Below are 22,432 nucleotides of genomic sequence, written 5' to 3'. Positions count from 1 at the left end.
ATTTATTCATGAGAGACACACAGAGAGAGAAAGAGAGGCAGAGACACAGGCTGAGGGAGAAGCAGGCTCCATGCAGGGAGCCCAACGCGGGACTCGATCCCGAGTCTCTGGGATCACGCCCTGGACTGAAGGTTGCGCTAAACCGCTGAGCCACCCGGGCTGCCCTATCTTTCCTGTTTTAATTTACTTCTTGCTAATGCACATTCTTTAGAAACTCTCCAGTGAATCTATTAGAGAAAAAGGGTGGATAGTATTGAATTTATGTTCAAAAAAGGCTTAGGACACCACTTATTCTCTTACTGAGATTTAAGGACTACTGTATTCCTAGGCACTTTGTGATCATGGACCCACTCCTCTTGTCCTTTCTCTTCAGTGCTTTGTGTATAGAAAGTAGGCTTTCCCATCTGATCTTTTCAGCCACAGATTACTTCCATGCCTTTGGTGCCTATTACTGAATGGAGGGATATAAACAGGACAAGGCATTCCTTGGATATAACTACAAGGGAGAGATGCAGAAACATGATCTAGAAGGATGAGTCGAGAAAAGAAGGAAGGGAAGGACATTGTAATATGGGACTCCCTTATTGCCATATGCTAATATTGTAATCTGATTTTAACTCTACCTTTACTTAACTAGACAACCAAGTTCTGTGGACATGATGAAATCTTGCCTTTGTATGGGTTCTCCTAAGCACTCACTACTTAGACATCAAGTCACTCTCTAGACGAGACAGGTTCATTCAAGGAATATAGAGTTATTTAATTAAAGAGAGTGTATTTATGTTTTGGGGCATGAGAAAGGAGATGCTAAGTGAAATACCCAATTCATTAAGTTAACATTATTTTAAATTAGAAGAACCTGGAGAAGGCACAGATTTATCTGGTGAGAATAAAAGAAAATAACCAGTTTCATGAAAAGGAATCATATCTCCAGGGAGTTTCAAGATGGGAAAATGCTCATATATGCTAGAGGGAAAAAGAATATTTTAGAAAAGAGATAAGAAATGTCATCTCACCTGAGGCATGGCTTTAAGATTTGCAGGAGAGCACCTTTTGCTTTTTTGGATTCTTTGTTAGAAAAGTGACCAAGGGAGAGAGAGGAGAGTTGAAAGAAGCCATGTTAAACCCCAATTACTGTAAGAGTTTCCATAATAACTTGGTTAAATCTGCCTAGGTAAGTAGTAAACATTTACTATTAAGTATTAATTAAGAATCATTATGTTAAATATTAGCTATTAAGTAATACAGGTTCAAGAAACAGATAATGTACTTTTCTGCACTTGTGGGCTCCAGTCATATGGAAGAAATTTTTCCTTTAATGAAGTTCCAAAGAATCGAGTTTTACAGTAAATATTTTTATTAGAGAATAAGACTGTGATTAGAAGTATTTTAGATACTCTTCCTTGACTTAGAGTGTCTGAAAAAGTTATTATTTCCATGATTTCATCTAGGAAAAGGGGGGAAACCTCTCAAATCTGTTAAAAGAAGTACATAGAGATAAAAAGTATTTTTCTTGTGGGCTGATTGAATCCTGGTAATTTCTTTTTAAAAGATTTTTCCTGATGAGTTCAACACATTAGAATTAATTAATATGGTGTTCCAAGTATGTAATCCTATCTGTTATTTTACCTGCTACTTTCCAATTCTTTAAAAAAATAACATGCATAAGTTTAATGTGTACAATGTGATGATTTGAAGCATAAATATTATGAAATGAAATGATTACCACCATAAGGTTAGTTAACACCTCCATCCTTTCATGTAATTATCTTTCATGTTTTTCTGGTGATAACATTTAAGATCTAATCTCTTTACAACTTTCAAATACATAATACACAGTGTGTAATTTTAGTTATCATACGGTACACTAGATTCTCTAGAACTTAGCATCTTTTATATCCTTTGACCAATATTCTCCATTTCTCCCACCCTCCCAACCCCTTGGTAACTACCATTCTCTATTTCAAGGAGTTTGGTTTTTTAGATTCCACATATAAAGGAAGATCATACAATATTTGTCTTTCTCTGACTTATTTCACTTAGCATATGCCCTCGATGTCCATCCATGTTGTTACAAATGGTAGGGTGTACTTCATTTTAAAGGCTGAGTAATAGTCCATTGGAGATATATATATCACATATTGTTCGTTCATCCATCCATCAATAGACACTTAGGTTGTTTCCATGTCTTGGCTATTGTAAAAAATGCTGCAGTGAGTATGGGAGTGCAGATATATCTTTGATACTGTTTTCGTTTCCTTTGGATATCTCTATTGGTATTTTCTTGATTAGAAACAGTCATAATTCTGCCAGCAGAATCAAAATGACACATAACTAGACACAGCGTTTCTCAATTCATTAATATCACTTACATAGTGATTTAATTTCAGTCACCATGAATAAATACACAAAATCATGATAAGAGTTCACAGAGATACATTCAGTTTTCTGTATCTTGTCCACTTCACAAAGCCACAATACCATGGACATTGCATGATAACATTGCTAATTCCACTAAGCCTATCCCATAATTCCATGCAATACCAAATCAGTCTTAAAAACCACTTACTCCATTGTCCCACTGAGCCGCAAACTCATGACTAACAACTAATACTGCAAGGTTTATCAACTTCTTAGAAAGTTAAATATAAGCTGACCTGTTACCCAACATTTTTTTCTTCTAGGTATTTCCCCAGGAGAAATGGAAACATGCCAGCTTTATTTATAATATATAAAATCTGGAAATACAACAGATGTTCACCAAGAGAAAAAGAAATAAATTGTGTCATATTCACACAATTGAATGCTGTCCATAAATAAAAAAGAATGAACTACACAACATTAATAAACCTTACGAAACTAGGATGTGCAAAAGGAGGTATGTGTAATTGCAGAACAGACAAAACTAAATTAGGCGAGTATCTGAGAATTATGGTTGTCTGTCGTGAGACTGACTGGAAAAGGATACCAGACAGACGTACACAGAATGAGAATCTGCTGCGTGCCAGATGCCGTTCTGGGTGCCGGGGCTTTTTCAAGGGGCAAAACTGAAAACTCCTCACCCTCTGGTTCACGACCACCGATCTGGGGTCCCGCCCATACAGGCCTGAGTGAAGAGAAGACTCGACGGGCACCGGCTCCCAGGTCTCGCTGCGGCCATTTCCGCCCAAACTACGGTCTCCTCTTCAGCCTTTCTTGGCTCGACCTCCCTCAGCAGGGAATTCCCGATTCCCTCCCAGGTCTTCCTCGACCAGGTTCCTGATTCCCTCTTTTCTCCTCAACGCTCCTGGGTCTGGGATTCCGGTTCTCCCCCGGTCCTCCCGGACACAAGCTGCTTCCGTCTTCCGCCCCGCCCCCAGCAGGCTTCCGCTTCCTCGTTTCCCTTTCTCCCGCCCAGGTTTGCGATCACTTCCTCGGCTTGGGCTCTAGGTCCGCCCGAGACTCCTCGCTTCCAAGAAACCATCACCCGGCCCTTCGGCTGCTGACGAAGCGCCAGCTGCTAGCCCCCGCCGCCGAGGAGGAGCGATCCGCGCACCCTGGGACTGCCAGGAGTCTCCGTCCGTTGCCCCACGGGCTGCCCTCGACGACCTGAACATTTTCAGTGTTGGGCTACGTTTCCCACAGCTCCCAGGGCCACGAATGAACTTTGACTTTGGGTTCCCCTTCCGGCATCGTGGTTATTGGGTTATGCTTGGTGAGTTGAGGCGACCCAGGTCGGGTTGCGGGGGAGGCTCGCGGTGTGGAGGCCCTAAGCTCAGGGGGCGCGAGGTGGAGCCAGAAGGCTCGTCCCAGGGTTTGCGTGAACCCGGACCAAGGTGGTTTCCGGTGCTATTGTCTGCGACGAGTTCATTGTGGCGTGTTAGTGTGTGTGTGTGTGTGTGTGTGTGTGGTGTGTGTGTGTGACGGGCCCTGGAGTGCCCAGACTGGTGTACGATTGGACTAGCAGGACTATCAGTACACAGTACACGGTGATGTGGGTATCCAATGCTGTGACCGAGTGATCCTGTGACAGCTCGGCTGTACCGATTTTAAGTTTGAATGAAATGGGTGGAGAGTTTTTGTTTTCCCCAGTAAACACATAGGAGTTTGAAGTTGGTTTTTTTTTTCAATAGGCTTATGAGTGAGTGAAAAAATTTTTTTACATTTAAATATATATATCGTCTTGTCCCCAGTACCCAGACTGGTATTTAACATAGAAGGGACATTGGTAAAGTGGGCGTTGCCCACCCAGGGCCCACTGTAGGTTGCATGGAACGTGTTTCCCTGGATTCTGCTCTGTTCTTACAGCCTAGGGCCAGTTTGATCCAACTATAGAGAAATAGACGTTAGAGGAGAAGTCCTTGATTTCACCTGAAAGTTGCAAGTAGGAAAGTACATCCTAAGTAACTCATGGAATGAGAATTTAGGTTTACACTTCACTTCAAGACAGACTTCTGGGAAGACGAGAGGTAGGACACACAGTGAAGGATTCCTTCCTGGGTAAACCTCTTCTGGATACACTTTGGAGGGCATTTACATATTTCAGAACCACAGCTGTGCTCCCTAGAAACTGTTTTGAACTTAGATTCCAGCACTGGTTATAGGTGATGCTGACCTTTTTCTCTGATACTGGTAAAAGTCAACAGTTTTCTAGTTAACTCTTCCATCAGAATGTATTTGTGATGGGTAATGCATTATGCCTGATGGTGGACAGTGTGGTCTTATTTAGCTCGTCCAGAGTCTCAAGAGTCTCTTCTTGGTCCTGTAGTTCTGCAAGAGAAGCCCCCTGAAGTGGAGGAGAGCGTTGCTACTTAAAAGCCCATTCAAGGTCAGTTCCTATTTACTTTTTATTGTCATATGTTTTACAGAACATAAAATATTTGCTTTCTTTCTAAATCCTATGACCTAATTGTGACCTGGTCCCAGGTCACCCTTCCCAATTAATAACAAGACCATAGGGATGGGTCCCCTTCTCTTCCAGTGCCTTTCCAAATACCCTTTTTTTTCCCAATTAATATTCACATACTTATTGGTAATTATTCAGCTTCCCCATGTTCTCTTTTCTTTCCAAAGTCTGGTACAGAAATAGAGCTATTTGAATTCTTCAAGAATAAACTAAGGATTTATGTTAGAATGTGTTTTGTCAAGGAAGAGACTTGTGGTTAAGTAGACTAAAACACCAGATACCTTTGATTTTTTATTCAAAGACTTGATTTTCAATCAAAGCAAGGCAGGAAATGGTTCCATTTATTTCAGTCAGTAAGACATTTTAGAAGTAGGAATATGGTTGGAGTTTTGTGAAGAGAGGTCTGTGTGAACAAGGGCAGGTTGTTTTTCCTGAGAGTCCATGAGGAGATTTGAGCAGTGATAACTGTCTTGAGATCTGGCAGTGTGACTCTTTCAGACCACACAGTGGTACAGACCATGAGAGGCAGCATGATATGGTATTTGAGTCTAAAGCAGTACCCTCTGATGGAAATACAATGCGAGCCACTTGTGTAATTTAAAAATTTCTTTTGCATACATTTTATTTTATTTTATTTTTTTATACACAGAGAGAGAGAGAGAGAGAGAGAGAGGCAGAGACACAGTCAGAGGGAGAAGCAGGCTCCATGCACTGGGAGTCCGACGTGGAATTCGATCCCGGGTCTCCAGGATTGCGCCCTGGGCCAAAGGCAGGCTCCAAACCACTGCGCCACCCAGGGATCCCTGCATACATTTTAGAAAGTTAAACAGTTGAAATTCAGTTGGATAAATACAATTTATCTTAACCAGTACATCTAAAATATCATTTCAACATCTAATAATATAAATAAGTTGAAATATTTTACATTCCTATCTTCATACTAAGTTTTCAAAATTTGATGCATATTTTACTGTTACAGCACTTCTCAGTTTGGATGCTAAATTTCAGTGGTTATGGTGAAATATACCCAAACAATAATGTTTTTTGTTTTTGAGATTTTATTTATTCATTCATGAGAGACACAAAGAGAGAGGCAGAGACATAGGCCGAAAGAGAAGCAGGCTCCATGCAGGGAGCCCGATGCGGAAATCCATCCAGGGTCTCCAGGCAGGGGCTCAACTGCTGAGCCACTCAGGCATCCCTAAAGTTGTGTGTTTGTTTGTTTATTTTAAAAAGATTTTTATTTATTTTATTCACGAGAGACACAGAGACAGGCAGAGGGAGAAACGCTCCATGCAGGGAGCCTGACGTGGGACTCGATCCCAGGTCTCCAGGATCACGCCCTGGGCCAAAGGCAGCGCCAAACTGCTGAGCCACCTGGGCTGCCCTAAAGTTGTGTTTAATTGAAAAACATTTTATATTGCTTTTTTATTTAAATTAGAAGTTAAAATAATTTCAGTTCCTCGTTCACTCTGGTCACATTTCAAGGATGTAAATAGTTATTAATCTTTGTTCTACAATTTTATGTTGTAAAATGTAGATAGTGATCATATTAATGCCTACAGTTTGTATAAGGATTGGATACATTAATCTGGGTGCAACTCTAGAGCACTTAATAACACCCTTGCACTTAACAAGACCTCAAGAAAAAGGGGAACCTGGGTGCTCAGTGGTTGAGTGTCTGCCTTCAGCTCAAGTGTTAATCCCAGGGTTCTGGGATCGAGTCCTGCATTGGGCTCCCCATGGTGGGGGAGCCTGCTTCTCCTTCTGCCTAGGTTTCTGCCTCTCTCTGTGTGTCTCTCATGAATAAATAAATAAAATCTTAAAAAAAAAAAACCCACAAGTCCTCAAGTAACAAAACTGTTGTTATATGAAGATTCTAAGTATTCACCATAAATTTTCTATGAATCAAAAACAATGAAAATATAAAATTAATTTTCATGAGCATTTAAAAGGAATCTTTGAAAATCAGATTTGCTCACTGGGTGTTATACTATATGTTGGCAAATTGAACTCCAATAAAAAAAAATATACAAAAAAACCCATCAGATTTACTAATGTCCTAGGATAGAACTTCTTAACCTAGGGGTGCCTGGGTGGCTCATTTGGTTAAGTGCCCACCTTTGTTTCAAGGTTATGATTCTGGGGTCTTGAATTTGTTGAGACATGTTTTGTGTCCTAATATGTGATCTTCTTTGGAGAATGTTCAATGGCCACTTGAATGGAATGTTCTGAATACATTTGTTAAAACCATCCAGTATCTAGTGTGTAAGTCCAAGTTCCTTTATGTTTGTCTTTAACTTTTCAGGGAATTTGGGTGCGCATATGTTGGGTGCGTAAATATTTACAATTGTTATATCCTCTTGTTGGATGGTTCCCTTTATTATTATATGGTGTCTTTCTTTGTCTCTTGCTACAGTCTTTGTTTTAAAGTCTGTTTTCTCTGATACAAGTATTTGTACCTCAGCTTTTTGTTGACATCCATTTGCATGATAAATATTTCTCCATCCCCTCACTTTCAATCTGCAGGTGATTTTAGGTTTGAAATGAGTCTCTTGTAGGCAGCATATAGATGGGTCTTGTTTTTTTTATCCATTCCATCACCCTGTCTTTTGATTGGAGTATTTACTCCATTTACATTCAAAGTAATTACTGATAGGTATGTATTTATTTATTGTTATTTTGTTACTTGTTTTGTGGTTGTTTTTGTAGTTTTTCTTGATCCTTCTCTAACTCTCTTTTGTGCTTTGCTGGCTTTAGTGATATACTTGGATTCCTTTCTCTTTATTCCTGGTGTATTTGTTACTGGTTTTTGATTTGTGGTTATCATTTGGTTTATATATAACATTTGCAGAGAGCAGTCTACATAAAGTAGATGATCACTTAGGCTTGAATTCATTGTTTACTCCTCTTTCATTATTCCCCACATTATATATATAATGTTTTACATTCTTTTATTTTATGAATCCCTTGACTGATTTTTATAGATACATTTTTATTGCTTTTCTGCTTCCTGATTTTCCTATTCTCACTTATAGTCTTTCCTCTCCACTCAGACATTTTCTTTAATATTTCTTGCAAGGCTGGTTTAGCGGTCATGAACTCCTTTTGTTTTTGAGAAATTCCTTATCTCTTCGTTAGTTTTGAATGATAGCCTTGCTATGTAGAGTATTCATGGCTGCAGATTTTTCTCTTTTAGCATGTTGAATATCATCTTGCTACTCCCTTCTGGCCTGCGTTGTTTCTGCTGAAAAATCTGATAGCCTTATGGGGTTTTCTTTGTATATAACTGTCTTTTCTCTTGCTGCTTCTAAAATTTTTTATTTATCACTATTTGTTGCCATTTTAATTACTTTGTGTCTTGGTGTGACTCTACTTGTGGTGATTTTGTTGGGGGATCTCTGTGCTTCCTGGGTCTGGATTTCTGTTTTGAGGTTAGGGAAGTTTTCAGCTTTTGTTTCTTCAATAAATCTTCTGCCCCCTTTTCTTTTCTCAGATTCCTATAATGCAGATATTATTACGCTTGGTGGAGTTGCTGAATTCCCTTTGTCTGTTCTCATTTTGCATAATTTTTTCCTCTCTTGCTTAGCTTGATTTCTTTCCATTACTCTGTCTTCCAGGTCATTAATTTGTTTCTCTGCTTCCTCTAGCCTACTATTTATTCCATCAAGTGTACTTTTAATTTCAATTATTGGGTTTTTCATCTCTGTTTGGTTCTTTTTTTATCTCTGTATTCAGAGTCTCACTGACGTTCTGCATTCTTCTCAAGTCCAATGAGTTTTTATGATCATTACGTTAAATTCTGTCAGGCATATTACTTATCTCCATTTAGATTAGATTTATTGCTAATCTATTATTGCTTAGATTTATTGCTATAATTTTTTTGTTGTTGTTCTTTCATTTGGGACCTATTCTTCTGTCTGCTCATTTTGCCTAACTCTCTGTGTCTCTTTATGAAAGTCAGCTGTGTTGCTTGCTCTTGAAAGTAGTGGGTGAAGCATGCACTTTTAATAAAGTGGGGCTGGTTCCCTTCCACAGTTGGACTCATAGCCACGGTAGAGACCAGGGCAACCGGACCACTCTGCAAAGTCACTCAGGTCAGGGGTACAGTTGTACCAAGATGCCCACATCCTCCACAGGAGATCAGGATAGGCAGTATGGGCAAGGTCTGCACCATTCTTCTTGGGGAGGGGACCCACAGTACAGGGACTGAGACAGGCCCAGCTGGAGGGGGCAGGATGTCATGTAAACAAATTAGGTAGTGAATGCCTACAATTCCCAGGTTCCCACAATACTGGGGCCAGCGGAGGGAAATGGCATCTGCCAGCTCATGTTCCTGGAAAAGTTCCTCAGTGTACTCAGATTAGTTACTTACTCTCCCTCATGTTTTGCCCAGGTATTTCTCAAAATGCTGCATCTTAGTGGGCTGTCTGTTGCGCTGACTCTTTAAGGGCAGGGACTTAGCTTCATGTCACCCTCTGGCCTCTGCCAAACCTGAGTTTGCTGAGTTTTAAAGTTCAAGACTTTAAGTACTACTGATTTTAAGAACTCATAAAATTTGCCCCCTCTGATTTTCAAAGCCAAATGTTGTGGGGATTCATCTTCCTTGTGCAGGCTCCCCAGTTTGATAGTCTGTTCCCTCCCTACAGCATCCATCCTGCAGGGGTTAGCTTCCCACTGTTCTCTGCCCTTCCTGCCCTCTTCAGTGTGACCTCTTCTCTAGGTTAAGCTGTGGAGTTTGTTTTGCCAATCTTAAGGTTGTTTTATGGGTTATTTGCACTGATGTGTTATCTAGTATCAATGGGATGAGGTGAGATTAGGATCCTCCTACTTCTCCATTTTCCCTGGAAGTCTTCCCCAAGCTATTACTTTTTTGTTGACAGATTTTGTAAGAGATAATATGAACTTACTTGGCTAGTAAACTAGTAAACAAAAGTTGTATATTTAATCCTAACTCTAAAGGCATGCCTGTTTTAATTAGACATCAACCTTAAAGTAGCTTGCATATGGAATATTTCCCCGGATAACATAAACTTGAAAAACATTTGGGTTAGTTTCTGTCTTTCTGAGAGTTACAGAATGGCACATACTTTCAAGTGCTTCAATTGAATAGGGCTTTTACAAATTAATTTTAGTGATATTATCTGGAGATAGAATATCTCCTATATATCCATATACATTTACAACTGTATATGGACATAAGACATAAACACACAGATGTGAAGACCTTATAGTTATTAATATTTATGGAGAAGATTTTCTTTTTTAAGATTTTTTATTTATTTATTCATGAGAGACACAGAGCGAGAGAGAGAAAGGCAGAGACAGGCAGAGGGAGAAGCAGGCTCCATGCAGGGGGGGGACTCTCTCCCTGGTCTCCAGGATCACAACCTGGGCTGAAGGTGGCGCTAAACCGCTGAGCCACCTGGGCTGCCCCTGTGAAGAAGATTTTTAAGATTGGTTTTCATCCCTGGAATTAAACCTTAAAGAGATTGTGCTGGAGTTTGGGTAAAAGAGCCCTTTTAGCAGTTTGTATTTTTAAAAGGCCTCTTTCCTTTTTCTTTCCTTCAATCTCAGGCTTACATTTCAAAGACATAATAAGAGGTTTAACTTCTAGGGACAAAGAAAGAATAAAAGTGCTTCAAAGAAGGACTTTGGTTTCCTAAGGCCAATAGCCTTTATTAGCCTTTTGAGATAAACAAGGGAAGTTTTGGAATTGGTAAAGGATTGGGTGAATTTTGAATGGCCTTTAAAGCTGACTTCTGTTGTGCAAAAAGATTTGTAAGGATAGTTCTCAATTCCTCAAAGAATTGGGCTGTAACTTAAATTGACATCAGTTGATCCACCTATTCAAATATATTATTCTCAATTTTCTTCTTTCCTTATGGGTAAATACTTCTAATTTTAAATATTTCTGGCAGTACTGAATAACCTGCTTGGGTCTAAAAAGGGTCCCCAAAGAGCATGCAAAGGATATTACCTTCCCAAAATCCAGGGCTGCTCCCAAAGATAGCCAGTACTAAGAACCAACAACCTGCGCATCCCAGGTAGGTAGAAAGCCAGGCCAGTCCCACAGTTAGGTAAACAAGAAGGCAGTAGCTATCCCTGGAAGACAAGGGATCAACACAATGGATTTGGGTTTGGAAAGGGAGACACCATGTGAAATTTTCTGGACATTGCAGAGATTCAGAACTGTTTCTGATAAGAATTTTCCTCCTTTACTGGCTTCTGCTTTTTCTAGGATCCACTCTGCATGTTCTGATACCTACCAGATACCTACCTTGGCCATTTAAAGAAAAATGTAGATGTTTACCAGAAAATCCTTCAGTTTTGTCAACTCTGGGAAGGGTCCTTTGAAGATAGAGATGGGGTGTCTGTAAGGCTGTTAACTTGGCAGACTTTTGTTTACAGTTATTATTCTTCAGAGTGGATAAACATTTCAGAGGATTGGGAGAATGAGTACTCAAAGGAGGATAGAGGGGAGCAGTAGGAGTTATGTCAGTCTTACAGTCTTTTGTTGTAGGTACCTCTTACATACTTAATTTTCCTGCAGCCTTTTGCAGGGAATCTTTTAATAACACTATTTTGGTATTTTTAAACCTTTTAGAGGCTTCTCCTTGCCAATTCTGTTTAATTTGGAAAGCCTTGCATTCAGGTGCACTTAAATGATCTTACACAATTGCATTGTTCCCATCATGGCCATTGTATTTCCCATAAGGGTTGGCAGCAGTTCAACAGGACCCTAGCCACAAATGGAATTGACCCACGTGTCTGCCCAGCCATAGGTGCAAATGGACGTGTTTGTCCAGCCTTATTCTTGGGTTCCCAACTGATGGTTACCAAGCCAAGTTCTTTAGGACACAAAACTGGCAGGTAGGTTTTTATACCTTCTAGGACCATAGATCTTAGATATAAATTAAATGTGCCAGAAGGTGGAATGCTTAACTCTTTGGAATTTAAAGATCCCGTTAGCTAAGCCTTTACTTACATGAACATAACAAACAAGTCCGCACCTTAACATATCAGCAGTAGCCAAAAGATGTCACTGTGAGCTGGCGAAGAGAAAGCTATGTGTACCACCAGCAGTTTCCAGTGTGGACTAAACTAGCAGACTCCTTTAATGGAGACTGTGTATTAGAAATGGAGAAAGGTAGTGAATGGGGACTATGGACTGGAAATGAGGAAGGGATCCAACATGGAATTGAGGATTGAACCAAGGGCTAAGGAATAGTGCTGTTAGAGCCTCCTGTCAGTCCAGCTGACGTTCAACCTGGACTTTAATGCCAATTAGATTGGTAGCTCAAATGCAAAAAGAGCAGAGCTCAAACCAAGAGAGGGCTTACCAATCGGCCTTGGAAATGGCAAGACAGTGAACTTAGAAGTGTTCAAGGGCTGCCACACTTTGTTCATTTTCCCCAAATGCCAGTAGTTCTCTTTGAATTCTACTGCTGCCACCAAATCTGTTAAAAAAACGAAATTCAAATAAATAAACTTGAAGATTTCACTGGTTTTGTTGAACAATTCATGAATCCATGCGAGGAATGTATTGCTTATGTAAGGTTGTGTTCTAAAGAGTGCAGCAGAAGGGGTTTATTAGTAAATTTCCTAGTATTGGCAGGAAGTTCCATGTTGACTGATTAAAGTTCATCTAAGAGTCTGAAAATGCCACCTCCCTGAATTTTGTTAATTCAGATATGTGAATAACGAATGTGCCCTATTACACTGTTGAGATACAGCAAAGGATGTTCACAAGTTTACAGAAGTAATTTCAATTACAGATATCTTTGATGATCCCATTCATTTTAGAGATATTTTTGCTCACAGGGTTCTTAACAGAAGGAAACTAGCCTCCAACTATTAAATCTTTTTTTTTTTTTTTTTTAAGATTTATTCATGAAAGACACAGAGAGAGAGAGGCAGAGACATAGGCAGAGGGAGAAGCAGACTCCATGCAGGGAGCCCGATGTGGGACTTGATCCTGGGATTCCAGGATCACACCCTGGGCCAAATGCAGGCGCTAAACCGCTGAGCCACCCAGGTGTCTCCCAACTATTGAATCTGTTAAGTGGAAATAGCTACCTTATATATTTTTGATGATGAATTAATGCATGTTTGTTGCAAAATATTCAGTATTTAAGGAACCTGTAAAGAACAAACATAATAATTAGCCATAGTTCTGCCATCCAGAAGTAGCCACTTTTGATAATTTCATGTACCTTCTTCTAAACTTTTTCTCTCTGAGTATGTGGTTTTATTTTGTTTTGGAGATAAAACTGATATGTTCTATGGAACCTCCACACTATTTTCCATACTGGCTACACCCAATTTACATTTCTACCGGCAGTGCAAAAGGAAAGATTTCCTTTTCTCTTCATCCTTCTCAATGCTTGTTATTTCTTGTCTTTTGGATAGTAGCCATTCTAAAGAGGTGTGAAGTGATATGTCATTATGGTTTTGATTTGCATTTCTCTGATGATTAGTGGTGTTGAGCAACTTTTCGTTTACCTATTGGCAATCTGCATGTCTTCTTTGGAAAATGTTTATTCAGACTCTACCCATTTTTTTTTTAAGATTTTATTTATTCATGAGACACACACACAGAGAGGCAGAGACATAGGCAGGAGAAGCAGGCTCCCTGCAAGGCTCGATCCTAGGACCCCAGGATCATGCCCTGAGCCAAAGACAGATGTTCAACCACTAAGCCACCCAGTCATCTCAGACTACCCATTTTTATTAAGATTGGTTTTTGGCTATTGAGTTGTAGCAATTCTGTTCTGTTTCTTTTAAATATTTTACTTATTTATTTGAGAAAGAATGAGCCGGGGTAGGGGTGGTAGAAGGAGAGGGAGAAGCAGACTCCCACTGAGCAGGGTGCCCAACTTGGGGCTTGATCCCTGTACCCTAGGATCATGACCTGAGCTGAAGGCAGACACTTATAAGATCAACTGAGCCACCCATGCACCTCAAGTTGTAAGACTTCTTTATATATTTTGGATATTAACCCCTTATCAAATCTATGATTTGCAAATATTTTTTCCCATTCAGTAGGTTACCTTTTCATTTTGTTGATGGTTTCCTTTGCTGTGCAGAGGCATTTAAATTTGCTGTAGTCCCACTTATTTTTCTTTTCTTTTCTTTTTTTTTTTAATATTTATTTATTTATTTATTCATAGAGACACAGAGAGAGAGAGAGAGGCAGAGACACAGGCAGAGGGAGAAGCAGGCTCCATGCAGGGAGCCTGACGTGGGACTCAATCCAGGGTCTCCAGGATCACTCCCTGGGCTGCAGGCAGCACCAAACCACTGCGCCAACGGGGCTGCCCCCCACTTATTTTTCTTTTTGTTGCTTTGCTTTTGGTGTCAGATCCAAAAAATCATTGCCCAGTCCAAGGTCAAGGAGCTTGCCCTCTGTTTTCTTTTAGGAACTTTATGATTTCAAGTCATATATTCAACTCCTTAATCCACTTTGAGTTGATTTTTGTATATACTATAAAATATATTCCAATTTCATTCCTTTGCATGTGGTGGTTCAGTTTTCCCAACACCATGTCTTGAAGAGACTGTCATTGTCCCAGTGTATATTCTTGGCTCCTTTGTCATAAATTAATTGACCATATGTATGTGAGTTCCTTTCTGGGCTCTTTGTTCTAGTCCATTGACTAATATATTTTATGTTAATATATTGTTTATCATATTACTGTAACTTTGTTTCTCAAGATTCCTTTGGCTCTTTAGGGTCATTTGTGATTCTGTACATTTTTAGAATTGTTTGTTGTATTTCTGTGAAAAATGTCATTAGAATTTTGATAGGGATATACTGAATATGTTTTATGGTAGTCTAGATTTTTTAACAGTATTAATTCTTCCAATCCATGACTATGGATTACCTTTCCATTTATCTGTGTCTCCCTCAATTTCTTTTCACCAGTGTCTTATAGTTTTCAGTGTACAGTTCCTTCATCAGTTTGATTAAATTTATCCCTAGGTATTTTATTATTATTATTATTATTTTTTTTTAATTCATGATAGTCACACAGAGAGAGAGAGAGAGAGAGGCAGAGACACAGGCAGAGGGAGAAGCAGGCTCCATGCACTGGGAGCCTGACGTGGGACTCGATCCCGGGTCCCCAGGATCGCGCCCTGGGCCAAAGGCAGGCGCCAAACCGCTGCGCCACCCAGGGATCCCCTTATTATTTTTGATGCAATTATAAATAGGGTTTTAAAAATACCTTTCTGATCATTCATTATTAGCATATAGAAATGAAACCAGTTATGTCCATTGATTTTGTATCCTGCACCTTAACTGAACCTAAGAGGGTTGTGGTTTCTGTTTGTTTTGGTGTAGTCTTTATAGAGTTTTCTATATATAGTCTCATGTTATCTGCAAATAGTGACAGTTTGACATCTTCCTTTCTGATTTGGGTAACTAATTGCTCTGGTTAGGTCTTCTAATACTGAATAAAAGTGGCAAGTGTGGGCATCATATCTTGTTCCTGATCTTGAAGGAAAAGCTTTCACACCATTAAGTATGATGATCTTAGCTATGTGTTTGTCATATATGATATTTATTATGTTGAAGTGTGTTCCCTCAGTACCCGCTTTGTTTAACAAATGAATGTTGAATTTTGTCAAATGCTTTTTCTGCATCTATTGAGATGATACTTAATTTTTTTTTTTATTTTTTATTTATTTATGATAGTCACATAGAATGAGAGAGAGAGAGGCAGAGACACAGGCAGAGGGAGAAGCAGGCTCCATGCACCGGGAGCCCAATGTGGGATTCGATACCGGGTCTCCAGGATCGCGCCCTGGGCCAAAGGCAGGCGCTAAACCGCTGCGCCACCCAGGGATCCCGAGATGATCCTTAATTTTTAATCCTCTTACTCTTCCTTTTGTTAATCCTTCATTGTGTGTCAGTTGATTAATTTGTAGATATGGAAGCATTCTAGCATCCCTGGAATCTCACTTGATCATGGTATATAATCTTTTTAGTATATTGTTGAATTCATTTTGCTGTTTTATGAGTTATTTGCATCTAGGTATGTTTTGGTTTTTTTTTTTTTGTTTCTGCCAAAAGGCAGTTTGGCACATTAATTTGCCACATAGAAGAGACAAAGTTACAGTTTTATCATACTTCTAGGCATGTAGTTATTAGATAGTGGCAGTGGTCACCATGTGATTTGACACATCTAAGAATTCAAAACTTTTGGAATTTCAATTATCAGGGAACAAAGTATGAATTAAGACTGCTATTCAGAATTTCATATCTTTTAGAGATTGTGTTTTTTTTTTTTCATAGAACATAGGAATGATCTGGGTGATCCAAGTATCATACACACATCATTATTCACATTATATTTGAAAGGACAGATTAACAGAAACAAATAAATATGCACGTAACTCCTGTGTTGGACATAGGAACAAGACTGAGCCTTTTATTATTATGCTCAAGTTGTGACTTATTAGATCAAGTCTTTGAGCTAGTTTTATGTGTGCAGATCTATGTAGAGGACAAGAATATATATCTTCCTTTGCTTTTTGAGAATCTTTGTGACAAATATCATTAATGAGGAAGAACTGAAATCTGAAGATTGGGTCCTGAAATGAGGTAACATTACATGGAACTATAGACTTAAGAATGTCAAATTTTACTGTAAGAAAGAGGAGAAGCACAAAGGAAATTTAAAAAAAATAATAAACAAGGGACCTTAATTATTCTTTATAAGTTCATTAATTAATAGACGGTTTTTACTTGATGTCATTAGGTGTTTATTATATGCCACTGAAAGTCCTTTATGTTTTATTTCATTTGGTACATATAGCAACTTTGAGGTAGGTCACTGTTGCTTTCCCATTTTACTGATGAGGAAATAAATCAGTTAAGTAATATAGTAAAAAGTTACGCAGTAACAACTAAAGGTAAAGTTAATAACCTGAATTTTGGATGATGGATCCTATGTTCTTTATAATGACAGTATACAACTTCCAATCACTTTTAAAACCTGATTGTCAAAAAATAAATAAAATAAAATAAAATAAAATAAAATAAAATAAAATAAAAAACCTGCTGGTCTCACTAATTCATCAAAAAATATTTTTTCATCAACATTTAATATGAATCAATGTCAAATACTGCAGATATTGATAACATATAGCTTACCATACTTTAACCTACTGGCTACTCTTAGAGATACTTAGAATTATCATAAACTACTTTATAATATATATAGATCATTATAATAGAATTTTATCTGCTTTCATATCTGTTTCTTAGGAATTTCTAGAAGTTACATATAAGCCAAACATCAGATATTTATTAAGTGCCTACATTATACCAATATTGTTCGTGTAACTAGTGGAGATACTAGCATGAAAGAGACATAGCTTCTATCTCTTGTTTATAATTGATCATGTAAATATAAACTATGAATAGGACTAAAACTATGGTAGGTTATGGTAAAGACTATTTTTTAAAAATCAGACAATGCACCTTTGTAGTTGTTGAGAAGAGATAATACAAGGACAAACCCAAAGCTGTAAGGTTTTGACTAACTTACACTAAAGCCATGGTTTGTCAAAGTTCTGCAAAACAACCTCAAATTGATGATGTTCCAGGACTACAGAATTAGGAAAAATGGTAGTTTAATCAGCGAGGAGGAAAGTCACATAGTGTGAATAGCATGAAAAACTAGATGTGAGCTTCTGGTTGAGTCACACAGTCAATGCTTAATTCTCCTAGCAGCAATTAGTAAAAACATATGTGAAGGTCACCTGACTTCTGGTATCCAGGGTTTTTAGTGAGGGTCAGAAACATTGGCACAGGGCAACTATGCAGTTTACTTGAGCTACTCAGTTTCAAGCCCCTCCAGAGGTCAGATTGACACATTAATTGTGCCCCGGGCCCCTGGCAAACAAAACAGTTTACTGTAAGTCACATTGTTAGCATAAACTATCTGGTATAGCTCTGAAAAGGTTTTAAAAGGAGGATATTTTAAGGGCTCCCAGCTTATCTCACAGGAGCTAATTAAGGGCCATTCCTTTCTTTGGAAAGTGCAGTTTGTGTACTTTAAGCCCACAAAGTTAATTTTTACTGTACCCATGAGATATCCATGGAGGTGAATGGATTTATTTAATCACCCTTATGGTTCTGTGTATTTTGGTAGGTTGTAAATTATTTCTAACTTTCCAGCAAGTTACTTATACTCAGATTTCACTCCATAATGAAATAATTCTGAACTACACAAGCAATAACCAGAGTTACAACTTGCTTTTTATTAAGAATATGGATTCTGTGGCACCTGGGTAGCTCAGTCGGTTAAGTGTCTGCCTTTGGCTCAGGTCATGATCCCAGGGTCCTGGAATCAAGCCACAAGTTGGGCTCCCTGCTCAGCGGCGGCGGGAGGTAGTCTGCTTCTCCCTTTCCCTCTGCCCTGTTCACACATATGCACGCTCTTTCGCAAATAAAATCTTTTTTTTTAATTTTTATTTATTTATGATAGTCACAGAGAGAAAGAGAGAGAGGCAGAGACATAGGCAGAGGGAGAAGCAGGCTCCATGCACCGGGAGCCCGATGTGGGATTCGATCCCGGGTCTCCAGGATCACGTCCTGGGCCAAAGGCAGGCGCCAAACCGCTGCGCCACCTAGGGATCCCCTCGCAAATAAAATCTTAAAAAAATATATATATATGGATTCAAAAGTCACCTCTGCCACCATATCGTTACGTTTTACATTTTTTCCTAATTGAAACATTAATATACGCTATGCAAAAGATATTAGTTTTTAACATGTATATATTTATACCCATTTAACCATCACATACATAAGATAAAGCATATTTTTAACACAGCAGGGTGTTCTTTTCTGTTTCCTTCCAGTAATTACCAACTTGCTCCTACCCTCAACAAAGTTAACTACTGTTCATACCACTATTATGATAGGTTAGTTTTAATTAGTAGATTCATATAAGAGTTCATACAAATGTTATTTTATATAATGTACTTTTTTTTAAGATTTTTATTTATTCATGAGGCACAGAGAGAAAGAGGGAGACACAGGCAGAGGGAGAAGCAGGCTCCATTCAGGGAGCCCGACGTGGGACTCGATCCCGAGTCTCCAGGATCACACCCTGGGCTGCAGGCGGAGCTAAACCGCTGCGCCACCGGGGCTGCCCAATATATAATGTACATTCTTATCTGGATTCTTTTGCTCAATCTCACATTTATGAGAATTATCTGTTTATGCTATTTTATTATTAGGTAATGTTCTGTAACTAGAATAAATTCCATTTTATTTTGCCCTGTTCTTTTTTTTTTTTTTTTAATTTCTATGACCAATGTGGGGCTTGAAATCAATGACCCCAAGATCAAGAGTCACATGCTCTACTGACTGAGCCAGCCAGGCGCCTCTGCCCTATTTCTTTCGATAGACATTTGTGTTAACAGTTTTAGGATAGTGTTGGAAAATGCAGCGAAAATAATTCTGTGTTTTGATGGACACAAATGTTTGTTTCTACTGGGCATATATACAAGAGCAGAAGTGCTAAGTCAAAATGTATATACTGCTTTCATAGATCCTGTCAAATAGTTACCAGAAGTGGTTGAAATAGTTCACATTCAACACCAGTAACCTTACTTTTGTACAGTTGTAACAAGTAAAAAAAAAAAAAAAAAGTACAAATAAACTCTTAGGGCAAGGGTCAAGAAGCTTTATTTGTAAATGGGTAGATATTTTAGGTTTTATGGATTATACATTCTATCATAACTAGTTAGCTCTGCAGTTGTAGCACTCAACAGCTATAGATCATGTCCAAGTGAATATGTGCACTATATTTGGATAAAACTATTTACAAAAACAGCCAGATTTGTTGGTCTTTGGGCTATAGTTTGCTAATTCTTTCTCTAGCACGTTTCTAGACATTTTTTCCTTACAGTCCTTCAGAGGAAACATTTTGAGACTTTTTTCCCCTGAGTACTCTGCTGTGACAATTTAGAACTACAGATGTACACATAAAGGAATATGTGCTTTGTGTATATTTGTCTTTATACATAAAAGCAGTAAGAGGGGATCCCTGGGTGGCTCAGCTGTTTAGTGCCTGCCTTTGGCCCAGGGCGCAATCCTGGAGACCCCGGGATTGAATCCCGCGTCGGGCTCCTGGTGCATGGAGCCTGCTTCTCCCTCTGCCTATGTCTCTGCCTCTCTCTGTGTGTGTGTGTGTGTGTGACTATCATAAATAAATTAAAAAAATAAAAAATAAATAAAAACCCAAAAGCAGTAAGACTCTCCCTCCTCCGTCAATTTTCACTTATTTGGGGGAATTTTATTCTGATTGAGACTACATGCTTGAGTGTAAGTAACCACTAAAAGAATTATATGAGGATGTATAACAGAAATTTTAATAGAGGAGTAGAATGGGATAATACATATGATTAATCCCAAAAAAGTTGAGAAAAGAGGAAGAGAGTACTGAGGAAGAGAGTACTAAGTACAGATGGGACAGGTAGAAAACCAAAAGGGTAACAGGATTATTAAATCCTGTAAAAAGTACTTTAAAGGTAAAAGGATTAAACACTCCAAACTAAAGACAGTGTGAGCTTGGAATTAAAAAAAAAAAAAAGCCATTGCTGTTTACAATAAGAGACATATTTTAAATAAAATGACCCTGATATATTGAAATTTTAAAAATGGAAAGAGATATAGTACACTAATACTATGAGAAAGTTGATAAAAGCTATATTGGTATCTCTAAAATACATTTGAGGGGATCCCTGGGTGGCTCAGCGGTTTGGCGCCTGCTTTTGGCCCAGGGCGCGATCCTGGAGTCCCGGGATCGAGTCCTGCGTCGGGCTCCCGGCATGGAGCCTGCTTCTCCCTCTTCCTGTGTCTCTGCCTCTCTCTCTCTGTCTATCATGAATGAATAAATGGATACATCTTTAAAAAAATAAAATAAAATAAAGTACATTTGAAACCAGAGTATTGGGGCAGTGGTTGAGCATCTGCCTTTGGCTCAGGTCTTGATCCTAGGGTCCTGGGATCGAGCCCGGCATCAGGCTCCCTGCAGAGAGCCTGCTTCTCCCTCTGCCTAGATCTCTGCCTTTCTCTGTGTTCTCTCATGAATAAAGAAATAAACCTTAAAAAAAAAAAAGTAAAGCAGAGTATTACAAATGATAAAGGAGCATATTTCATAATAATAAAAGGATTAATTTTAGAGTAAAATATTTTGTTTTGACAAAAGAATATAGCTTCAAAGTATATAAAACACATTAATAAAATTAAGAAGAAAAAATACAAATCCATTATCATGCTTGAAGATTGATCACACCTCTTTTAGCAGTATTTACAACAATGACTCTAAAACTCTGTGTGGGTAGGTCTAAGTACAGGTATCAGTGTAGAGGCTTGCTAGTAGGCTTTGTAGTAGGCTTTGTTAGTTCTATTTTCTACTTTCTGACCATGGTAGCCAGGCAGGAGGGTCTAGTGTGGATGAGCTCTAGAAGGTGGATGGGGGGGTGGGGAAGATCATCTCCCTAGGGTATGTATGAGTGTCATAATCCCACATCCAATCTATATCAACCAAATGGTGGACTGGCTAGAAACCTTTTTGCTACATTGTCTCTTCCCTCTATCAATGCAGATGGTTCTCTGCTCTGAATCCATTATTGGAGAGCTCTGTTCCCTGATGTTTGTCCCTCTTGTTGAGTATACTTCGTGTGTGAGTTCAGCAAGAGGTGTTTGAAAGCAGAAGGACAGAAAAAAGTGGTGTCAATTCAAGTCATTTTAGTGGCTATAAGCCACATCTAGTCTAATAGTCTCCTTTATCTCTCCTAGACCTGGTTTCTTTGGAGTCTGCTTTTCCTGTCAATGAACCACCAATCGACTTTTTCCCCCTGCTGCCTTTTTTTTTATAACCGCTTTATTGATGTGTAATTGACATGCCATACAGTTCACCCATTCAAAGTATACTACTGTATTCTTTAGTATACTCAGATATGTGCACATATCACCATGACCAAAATTAGAACATTTCATCACCCCAAAAAGAAACTCCTTACCTCTGTATTTTCTACTTCACATCTCAGCCCTCAGAAAACACCAATTTAGTTTCGGTCTCTAGTTTTCCTTTTCTAGACTTTTCAATATAAATGGAGTCATCTAATATGTTGTCTTTTGTGTCTGAGGTCTTTCACTTAAAATGTTTTCAAGGTTCATGCATGTTATAAAATATCAATCAGTGCTTCCCTCCTTTTCTTGGCCAAATAACATTAGACTGTACAGATATACCATATTTTTTTTTAAGATTTATTTATTTATGATAGACATAGAAAGAGAGAGAGAGGCAGAGACACAGGCAGAGGGAGAAGCAGGCTCCATGCCGGGAGCCTGATGCGGGACTCGATCCCGGGACTTCAGGATTGCACCCTGGGCCAAAGGCAGGCGCAAAACCGCTGAGCCACCCAGGGATCCCCAGATATACCATATTTATCTGTTCATGCTATTAAGGACATCTGGGTGTTTTCCACCTTTCGATGATTATGAATAATTCTGTGAGG

General features: G+C 38.8%; 1 protein-coding gene and 1 long non-coding RNA gene across 10 annotated transcripts in view; one reads left to right on the top strand and one right to left on the bottom strand.

Annotated features, from left to right (window-relative positions):
- The window catches only part of ZNF260 (zinc finger protein 260), a 112,952-nt gene that overhangs the window by 19,956 nt on the left and 70,564 nt on the right, over window positions 1-22,432 (top strand). For 2 of the 6 annotated variants that reach the window (XM_055310697.1, XM_055310698.1), the window contains exons 2-3: window positions 2,685-3,694; window positions 4,748-4,807. The gene's annotated coding sequence lies outside the window, so the exon portion shown is untranslated. Of the gene's footprint in view, window positions 1-1,946; window positions 3,695-4,747; window positions 4,808-22,432 lie in introns of those variants that run through there. The other 4 variants (XM_055310704.1, XM_055310696.1, XM_055310699.1 and 1 more) reach the window with 3 other exon arrangements.
- Window positions 5,538-22,432, bottom strand: part of LOC129500368 (uncharacterized) — a 65,606-nt gene continuing 48,711 nt past the window's right edge. For 3 of the 4 annotated variants that reach the window (XR_008662540.1, XR_008662537.1, XR_008662539.1), the window contains 4 exons: window positions 12,965-13,027; window positions 12,229-12,345; window positions 10,866-10,990; window positions 5,538-5,688 (listed from right to left, as the gene is read on the bottom strand). This is a non-coding gene — a long non-coding RNA (uncharacterized LOC129500368). The remainder of the gene's footprint in view (window positions 5,689-10,865; window positions 10,991-12,228; window positions 12,346-12,964; window positions 13,028-22,432) is intronic. The other variant, XR_008662538.1, reaches the window with a different exon arrangement.

This window comes from Nyctereutes procyonoides, unplaced genomic scaffold (assembly GCF_905146905.1).
Source record: "Nyctereutes procyonoides isolate TBG_1078 unplaced genomic scaffold, NYPRO_anot_genome, whole genome shotgun sequence".
NCBI classification, from domain to species: Eukaryota; Metazoa; Chordata; class Mammalia; order Carnivora; family Canidae; genus Nyctereutes; species Nyctereutes procyonoides.
The sequence above is the reverse complement of the archived record's forward strand: the minus strand, read 5'-3'. Positions and strand labels throughout refer to the sequence as shown.